Consider the following 8,085-nt stretch of genomic DNA (forward strand, 5'->3'; position numbering starts at 1 on the left):
ACCCAACAGACACACATGTACAGCATGCACATGGATGCACACACATGAGGGTGTCATAGAAAAACATACCACTCCAATAAACCACCCAAAATGTCGCTCTCCAGCTCTAACTTGCACTCACGCACATGCAGAAACTTTGCAGTCAACTGTACACACATCCACATGATTTCTCACACTCTCTCTTTCACACACACATTTGTTGAGCGGAGCAGTCTGGAAACACTCTGTCAGGTGCAGTAAAGCGTGGCCTACTACTGCAAAGGGTAAGAATGAGTTTCCAGTGATCACATGAGGACAGTTGATGCATCACACTGTAAACATACTGTACATCAGAGGGAGGTCAATAGGTTCATGTGCAGCTTCTTATTTGTAGTTTTTTTTTTTATCAAAACACATAGGTGAAAATGTCAAATCTTGAAAGAGACCCAAAAAGAAAAGGACATTTGGCTGTGGTAAACTGTTTGTGTACTAATACAGGCAAAATGCCAAAAAATACAAAGACAGTCTGGCTGCAGACTTTTGACTGCTACTCTCATAGACAAGTCATCTGAGACGCCGTCTATGTTAGATTGGAAGTGCTGTAATTCGTCAGTATAACTTTTAAGATTTTTTTTCAGTTGTATTCACAAAGTCTGGCTGTGACTTTCATGACGTAACCACCCTGCAAAGTAACATTTTATAAATAAAGCAGAAAAAAATACCAGAGGTATAATCTGGGATAAAAGTACATTTAGATGAGTTTGAGAAGTAGTTACTCAAACAGTTGCTTGCTTTAGCTTCGTTAGCTTGATCTAATGCTAACATAGCTACGCCAGCTATGTAGTTAGTGTTAATATATAAGCCAGTGTAGCTACGTTAGCTTTAGCAACTTGAGGTTTAACAAACTTTTTGCAGATTTGCAGCTCATGTTTTTAACTTTCAACTTTTGGTATCATAACCATTACTTTAACCCTTACACTAACCCTAAATGGAAGATGAATGTAATTTTTTGTTTCAAACGTTTCAGCATTTATTTCCTTTCTGAAAGAGAAGTAGTCTCAGATGATGGGAATGGCTTTCTGAAATGTACAGTGCAGCCAGTCCCCTCTCAGCATAGTTGAAAACTTATTGGATACAAATGTCTTAAAGCTAGGGATGTAACAAAAACAATTCTGACCATATGGGCGTCCCCATATCCACAGTTAGTCATTTTTTTCAAATATAAAATTGTAGTTTATTTATGTATTTATTTCGTAGTAATATAGCAGTAGTAGTAGAAGTGGTGCTATAAATAAAGCACTTTTAAAAAAAGATTTTACAAACTATTACAACAACACCATAATAACCAAAACAACATGAGAACCCAACAGCAAAAGAACCAATGTGTAGATTAAACACATCAATTATGGCCATTGTCCATTGCCAGTTTTTTGTGCTGACAGTGCACATTTTCAATTCAAAACCAGCTCAGTTTAGTGTTTTCAGCATATCCTGAGTGCAAGTATGCCCTCAGCATCAGCTTCTTACTACCATTGCGTTTTCAGTTTAAAATATTTCAACTTTTCAAACACCACTGAGCTTTTTAATATCAGCTCTCTTTCACTAAACAATCAAAATCAAGATGGGGCTAGACTATTGATATCAGCTTTGTTAAAAACAATGGTGGACAAACCAACCTAACTACAACATATACATCAATCCCTAATCTGAAGCTGCCTTCAGTGCCAGGACAGGATTCCTAAACTATTTTCATGTTTTCATGGTATTACTTCCTTGAATAAAGGGAAATTTAAGCACACACAGCTATTCAAACTACATGGTCACTATCGAGGGAAGTTGAAGTTGAACTAACAACAAGCACCAGTGAGAAGCACTTTGGAATTGGAATAGGCTGTTTCACATATCAGTGGCATGGGATGTATTTCACATCCATCTGGGCAAAATTTCATACATGGTGTTTGGAAAGAGCAGAACCTTTAAAGGAAAAAAAACTTGGAGAGTGATTTGACAAACCTTCTGCTTTTCATATTGAGGACAATCAGAGCAAAAAAACATGACATAGTGGGCATGCACTTGCCCAGTCGGTAAACTCCCCAATGGGAGCTTGAGGAGCTTGACAGGCTGCCTAGTCATATCAATACATAATTCTTGACTATCAGTGGAGCCAGTTGGTAAATTGGACTCTTGTTGAAGCTGGTTGGGTGAAGAGCAAAAAAGAAAGGCTTTCAGTGTGGTTTCTGATAAAATTGCTGCTATAGCTACATCCATGCTTATCTCATCTCCACCATTGTTTACAGGCTTCTTTCTCGTCAAGGCACCAATTGGTATGGTCAGTCTCCACTAGGAGCAAGGGTTTCAGCTTGAAGCCTTGTGAGGTGGACCTGCCTAATTAATCCACTGGCTCTGCAAGGTTAACGTTGTGGGTGCTGCCATGGCAATAAATGCTGTTAATTGGCAAAGACCCTTATTTGGGAAATCTGTAGCTCTAATGTAAAAGAAACTTTGGCAAGGTTTGGCTAATATAAGGAGCGGCTGTGGTCTTCGGTAGAGTCGGTCTTCTCTCAACCAGAAGGCTGGGGGTTCAATCCCCAGTCCCTGCAGTCACATGTCAGTGTGTCCTGGGGCAAAACACTTAACCCACTACTTCTTTAGTCACAATTTGAAGAATTTTCTACTGCCTTTAAGTAATTCTTTATATGTCTATCAACTGGTCTTATCTCTTGAAATTGTTTTATCACATTGAGCCTTCTTCAGTTTTTGCAGCTATATAATGGCACCTGTTTGGAAAATCAGCACTATGTATGTTTGTCTAAATTAACCAACAACTAATATTTGTCCAATAGTAGTAGATGGTATATTTCAATGCCACACAAAGTCATAGAGAGGGAGAGACCAGGAGGAAGTAGGAAGAAAAAGTTTTTGAGTCTGGGTGTGAGATTAGGAGACCCTCATTCACAGACATACACTCATGGTGTGGTTAGAAAATAATTAGGGGTGGGCCTTGAATGCGCACACTCGCACACTCATACACGTATACACACATAGTTGCCAGTCCGGTGGTCGGCCTACACAGACAAACAAACACCCTCCAAATGATGAGGGCCCGGTGGCAGCGAGTGGGTGGCGGACTTGTTGTGGTTAAAAGGGGTCATACTCAGTCTTCTTGGGTCAGAAGCAGAGAAGAAAAGCTGAGCGAGGAGGAGCAAAGGAGAAGGAGAGGAAATAGATGAGTGTGGTTGGACGTAGGGAGATATTGACACACTCGCTCTTTTTAATTTCCCACATCAAAGGGCCGTTTGAAGACACAGCTGGGGAGAGAAGAAAAGAAAAAGTGAAGTTAGTCACTCTCCCTCATTGCCTCTCTGGGCTGAGTCTCATGATGGGGGTCTCCTGGGTGGTTCTGAAGCACACAGCCTTCTGTTAGGCCGTCCGCCAGCACTGATAACTCACACTATGACACCGGTGGGTGCCCTTTAAGTGTGTGGAGTATGTGTGAATGTGAAGAGATGTCAGTCGGCAAAGTAAAAAGGCTTATGTATCTTTGTTTAGACTTTTGTTTTTGTGTGTGAGAGAGTGATCACAGCGGCGGCACATGCTTGTTGGAAAAGGGGGAATCCAGGGTTTGTGTAAATGGGTGTGCATACAGTATATGTGTGTAATTATGGGTATGTGGTGGTATAAGTGCGGTGTCTGTATATCGTGCATGAGCACCAGTGTTTGTGTGTGCGTCTGCTTGTGTTTGTGTGTGGCCTTCATATGCTACCCATTACATCACCAATCTGTGTAAACCACCATAGGAGGAGAAACAGAGTGAGACACTCAGACTGCGACCTCAAAGACATCAGAGAGGAAGGGGAACCTGTGACAGGGCCTGCCAGGCCCTGCTGCCAGACAAACTTTACTCACACAAGCTTCACTCAAATCCTTCATGCTTTACACTAGGTTTCCTGTGCGCCATGGCATGTATTCACACATTATTACGCAGGCTTCAAAACATTTGAGAGCCTCACAGTCTTTGCTCACCTTTTGCTGGGTTCATAATCCACACAGTTGCGCAAGTCATTCGGTATTTGCCAGAGGCACTTTAAAAACTTTGATTTAACCAAATCCAGTCTTATCCTCTACAGAGTTCATTCATCTGACAAGGAAGAGCTTGAGCGACAATATCCTTTTTTATTAGACTGGGATGTTTGTTCAGTGTTTACTTTAGTGTGATTAGGGTTAGAGTCAGATTATGAGAACAAATACCAAATCAGCCTGTTGTGGTTATGAGGGGTTTCCCAAAAGTGTTTGCCCACCAGTCTTAATAACCATGTTCAGGTAAATGTTAAGGCAGTCTTGTGGATTTGAGGGTTATATTTCATGTTCTGCTTACCTCACATTGTCGTGTGCAAACAATGCAAATGCCAGTCATGACGCAACACTGCAGATAGTAAAAAGGATTCAAGGAATAGTAATAAATTCATCATTTTTACATCACACCTCATTTCCTTCAGGGAATTCCAGCAGGGCAAGTGTAAACAAATGTAGTGATTATGTTCAAAGGAAAAAAAACAGCAGAAGTCTTCCTTATTACTGTTAATATTTACTCCCCTTTAACTCCTCTCTACTCCGTCATTTCATCCCCTTTCATTCTCTTCAGCCTGCTGCCAAGTGCGTGATTCTGGCGGGGGTATCCTGTCAGGGGAATTGTCATGGTAACTTAAACCCAACTTGTCAACTGCTGCCATCAAACCCCCCTTCTCCTCTCCACTCATCCCCTTACTTAAACCTACGTCAGAGACCAAGTGAGAGTGTTAATAGTTCAGGGGGGTTTGAGGGAGAAATAGTGACACACAGAAGGGGGCTGTGGTCATTGGGCAATAAAGGGATGTCTCTTACTCTCACTTCTCTCTGACTGGTAATGATTGGGGTTGAAGATCTTTTGTCCTCTTTTAGATGGATATATGACATGAGACCCTCCCTCTCTGTCTTCCCTCTGTCTTCACTTGAGAAAACTCTACAAAGATGTGATTTGCAGATTATGCGTGCCAATTGCTTGCTTCCTTTTTCATGTGAGCTGCCCACTGGGAGCAGATATGGCTGTTGCGCATCTGTTGCTTAGCCTTTTTAATTGGACCATTAAAGGGAGACATTAACCAGCATCATTATTGCAGGTTTCCTTACTGGCTTAGCTCAGAGCAGCACAGAGGGCAGGATGCAGGGATGAAAGAGAGAGCATGAGGCAAAAGTCTCTCCCTGCAGAAACAGTTGGGGCAAAATGTTTAATTCAGCTCTCTATTAAACACATTTACAAGGCTCATTTTGTTTGAAAACCAAACTCCATGCTTTGTGACAAAATACAGTGTACGTGTGTGTGTGCATGTGTGTATGTGCATGCGTGTGAGTCAGTCAAAACCTTCTCCCTGGCTGACTCTGTGTTGCTCACCTGCTCACGTTTCCTCTTACTCTCATTGCTCCCGAGCAGTTCTGCGTCTGCCAGTGAGGAAATCTCTGAATGAACTAGTTGAAGCAATAGGTCACAGACAGAGTGTAAGAAGGAAAGTAAGAAGTAAGGGGGGGGGGGGGTACACCAGGAAGCAAGCAACCCACGCAAAAGGAACTTTTTACTGTGCAAACACTCTTTCCATCTCCCCTGCTTGCTCGCTTCATCTCAGACGGGTGTTAATACACTGGAGAGCCCAGGCCTGTCTCAGAGCTCCCGTTCTCTCCTTCGGCTCTCCCCCCTTTACTCCTCTCACCGCCATTCTCAGTCGCCTAAAACATTCTTTCCTCCCTTGTCATTGCTTGTCCTGTCTGCATCCCTCTCTCTCTACTTGTCTCTTCCTTCTTTCGGAGTGCTTCCCTCAACTCAGTCACCTCATCTTACTTCCACTTCACATCCCTCACTCCTTCTCTTCTCTATTTCTACGGGTGCAGTTGGATGTTCAGGAGGATCTATGACATGGGAACAGTGCAGGTTTTCAACAGTCAGAGCTCATGCAGTGAAGCATGTGCATGTAAGTGTTGGATCACCTGCCTGTAGCATGTCTGCATTGCTGAAAAGGGCTGGGCAATTGTGGAAAATAATCTAATTTAGATTTTTTTTCCAATATTGGAATTGCAATTTAAAGGTACAGAATGTAAAACTGGAAATATCAGTGACATCTAAAGCCTAGTTCAGATCAAAGATTTGCAACAAGACTGGTTGTAACATGCAGTTGACCAGTTCGTATGTTGCAAGGAGAGGAGACAATGCATCATTTCCATAGCAACTACTCTAGGATCACTTATTATAAAGGAAATTTTTCCTAAGTTTCTGCACAATAAATATGTCTTTACAAGAGGGACAATACTGCATGTCTACTGTTATCATGTGTTTTTGTCATCATGATAATGTATAAAATTTATATCACATACAGATGCACAAGAGTGATTCATTTCTAAAACCTCCTTGTCATCACCATCCTAGGAGGGCAGCGTAATTTTACGGCACATATAAACACAAAAATGCATTGCTAGCTCAGTCTTGTTATAATGAAGATATCTGCAGAGAAGAATTGCTTTTCCACAGACAAATTTAGCTCCTACAGCCTTTAATTTCTCATGAATCTTCTCATACAGCCCCACACATCCTGCTTACCTTCTGATTCCATCCACTGACCTTCCCCAACAAGTTGAGACATAAAAGCCCAAAAATACATCTTACAAAAAACTATTACATCTATCATTTTAAAGTTTTCACACAGAAACTTCAGCCTGTTTACAACATTCCTGTCTCCTCCATTAGCTGTGCAATTAAGCAGGACGTGCAGCCAATGGAGGAGACAGAAGTGTTTAGAGACGGAAGTCTGTGTGAAAACATCCAAAATTCATAGCATGATTTTATCCAACAAAATTGGTGTTTATAGCCTTTCAAAGAGAGATTCATATTTTTAACATTTGTCTGCCTGCAACGTCCTCCAATCGGCTGCCTGCAACTTAACAAGCTGAATCACTGGTGACAGCATCAGATGGCTTGATTCCTGCTTCAAGGGCTCAGTTAAGACTTGCTGCAGCTCATCTAACAAAATTTTAAAACTGTCTCATGGCACTGTGAATCTTTGGTCTGAACTGAGCTTAATAGTCCGATTCTAGATCGAAATGACACCTTTGGTGCCAATTAGTGGAATTTAAAACTATGCCTATCTGTTATTTTGTCCCTTGTGTGGTACTGTACAAACATAGAAGTTTCCAAAATCCAACATGGTTGAGTCCATGGAGTGGGCCTTCCTTATATATGAATGAAAGACTCAAGTTTTTAAAAGCAAAAGAATTTTATATATTCAAGTTATTAAACACTAATTTAGATGGTCCTACTTATGAAAACTACCAGGGCTTGACATTGAAACGCACCATCCAGCCAAATGTAGGTGGTTTTCAGCCATGGCTGGTAGTGCAGTGACTCCTATTGTGTCAAGCTGTTATTAGGTTCTGATGTTTAACTTACTTATTCATGCCACTATAAGACCCCTTTTCATCACGGTTTCCACCCATTTTTCCACTTTTTCCACTACTAACCCATTGTTGCAGCTTTTTGCATATTTTTGCCACTTCTAATGCATTTTTTGCCACTTTTTAACCACTTTTCACCACATTTTCCCTCCTGTTTTTGCCACTGCTACACAACTTGACTCTTTTCAACCATTTTGCCACTCTTGTACCTCTTTTTACCATCTTTCCTGCCTGTTTTTGCCTTGCCTTGCTCATTTTTGCCACTATTCCATTTTTTGCCACTTTTGAACCGCTTTTCACCATCTTTTCCACCCGTTTTTTTGCCTTGCTCATTTTTGCCACTATCCCATTTTTGCCACTTTTGAACTGCTTTTCACAATCTTTTCCACCCGTTTTTTGTCTTGCTCATTTTTGCCACTATCCCATTTTTGTCACCTTTGAACCGCTTTTCACCATCTTTTCCTCCCGTTTTTTGCCTTGCTCATTTTTGCCACCTACCCATTTTTTGCCACTGTTAACCCATTTTTGCCACTTTTAGCCTTTTTAGCCACTTTTAACCTTTTTTTTTTGCGTCTTTTTAACCGCTTTTCACCATTTTTTAATCAACATTTACCTTTCGTAGCCAACTTTTTA

The sequence above is a fragment of the Cheilinus undulatus genome, linkage group 8, assembly GCF_018320785.1.
Source record: "Cheilinus undulatus linkage group 8, ASM1832078v1, whole genome shotgun sequence".
NCBI classification, from domain to species: Eukaryota; Metazoa; Chordata; class Actinopteri; order Labriformes; family Labridae; genus Cheilinus; species Cheilinus undulatus.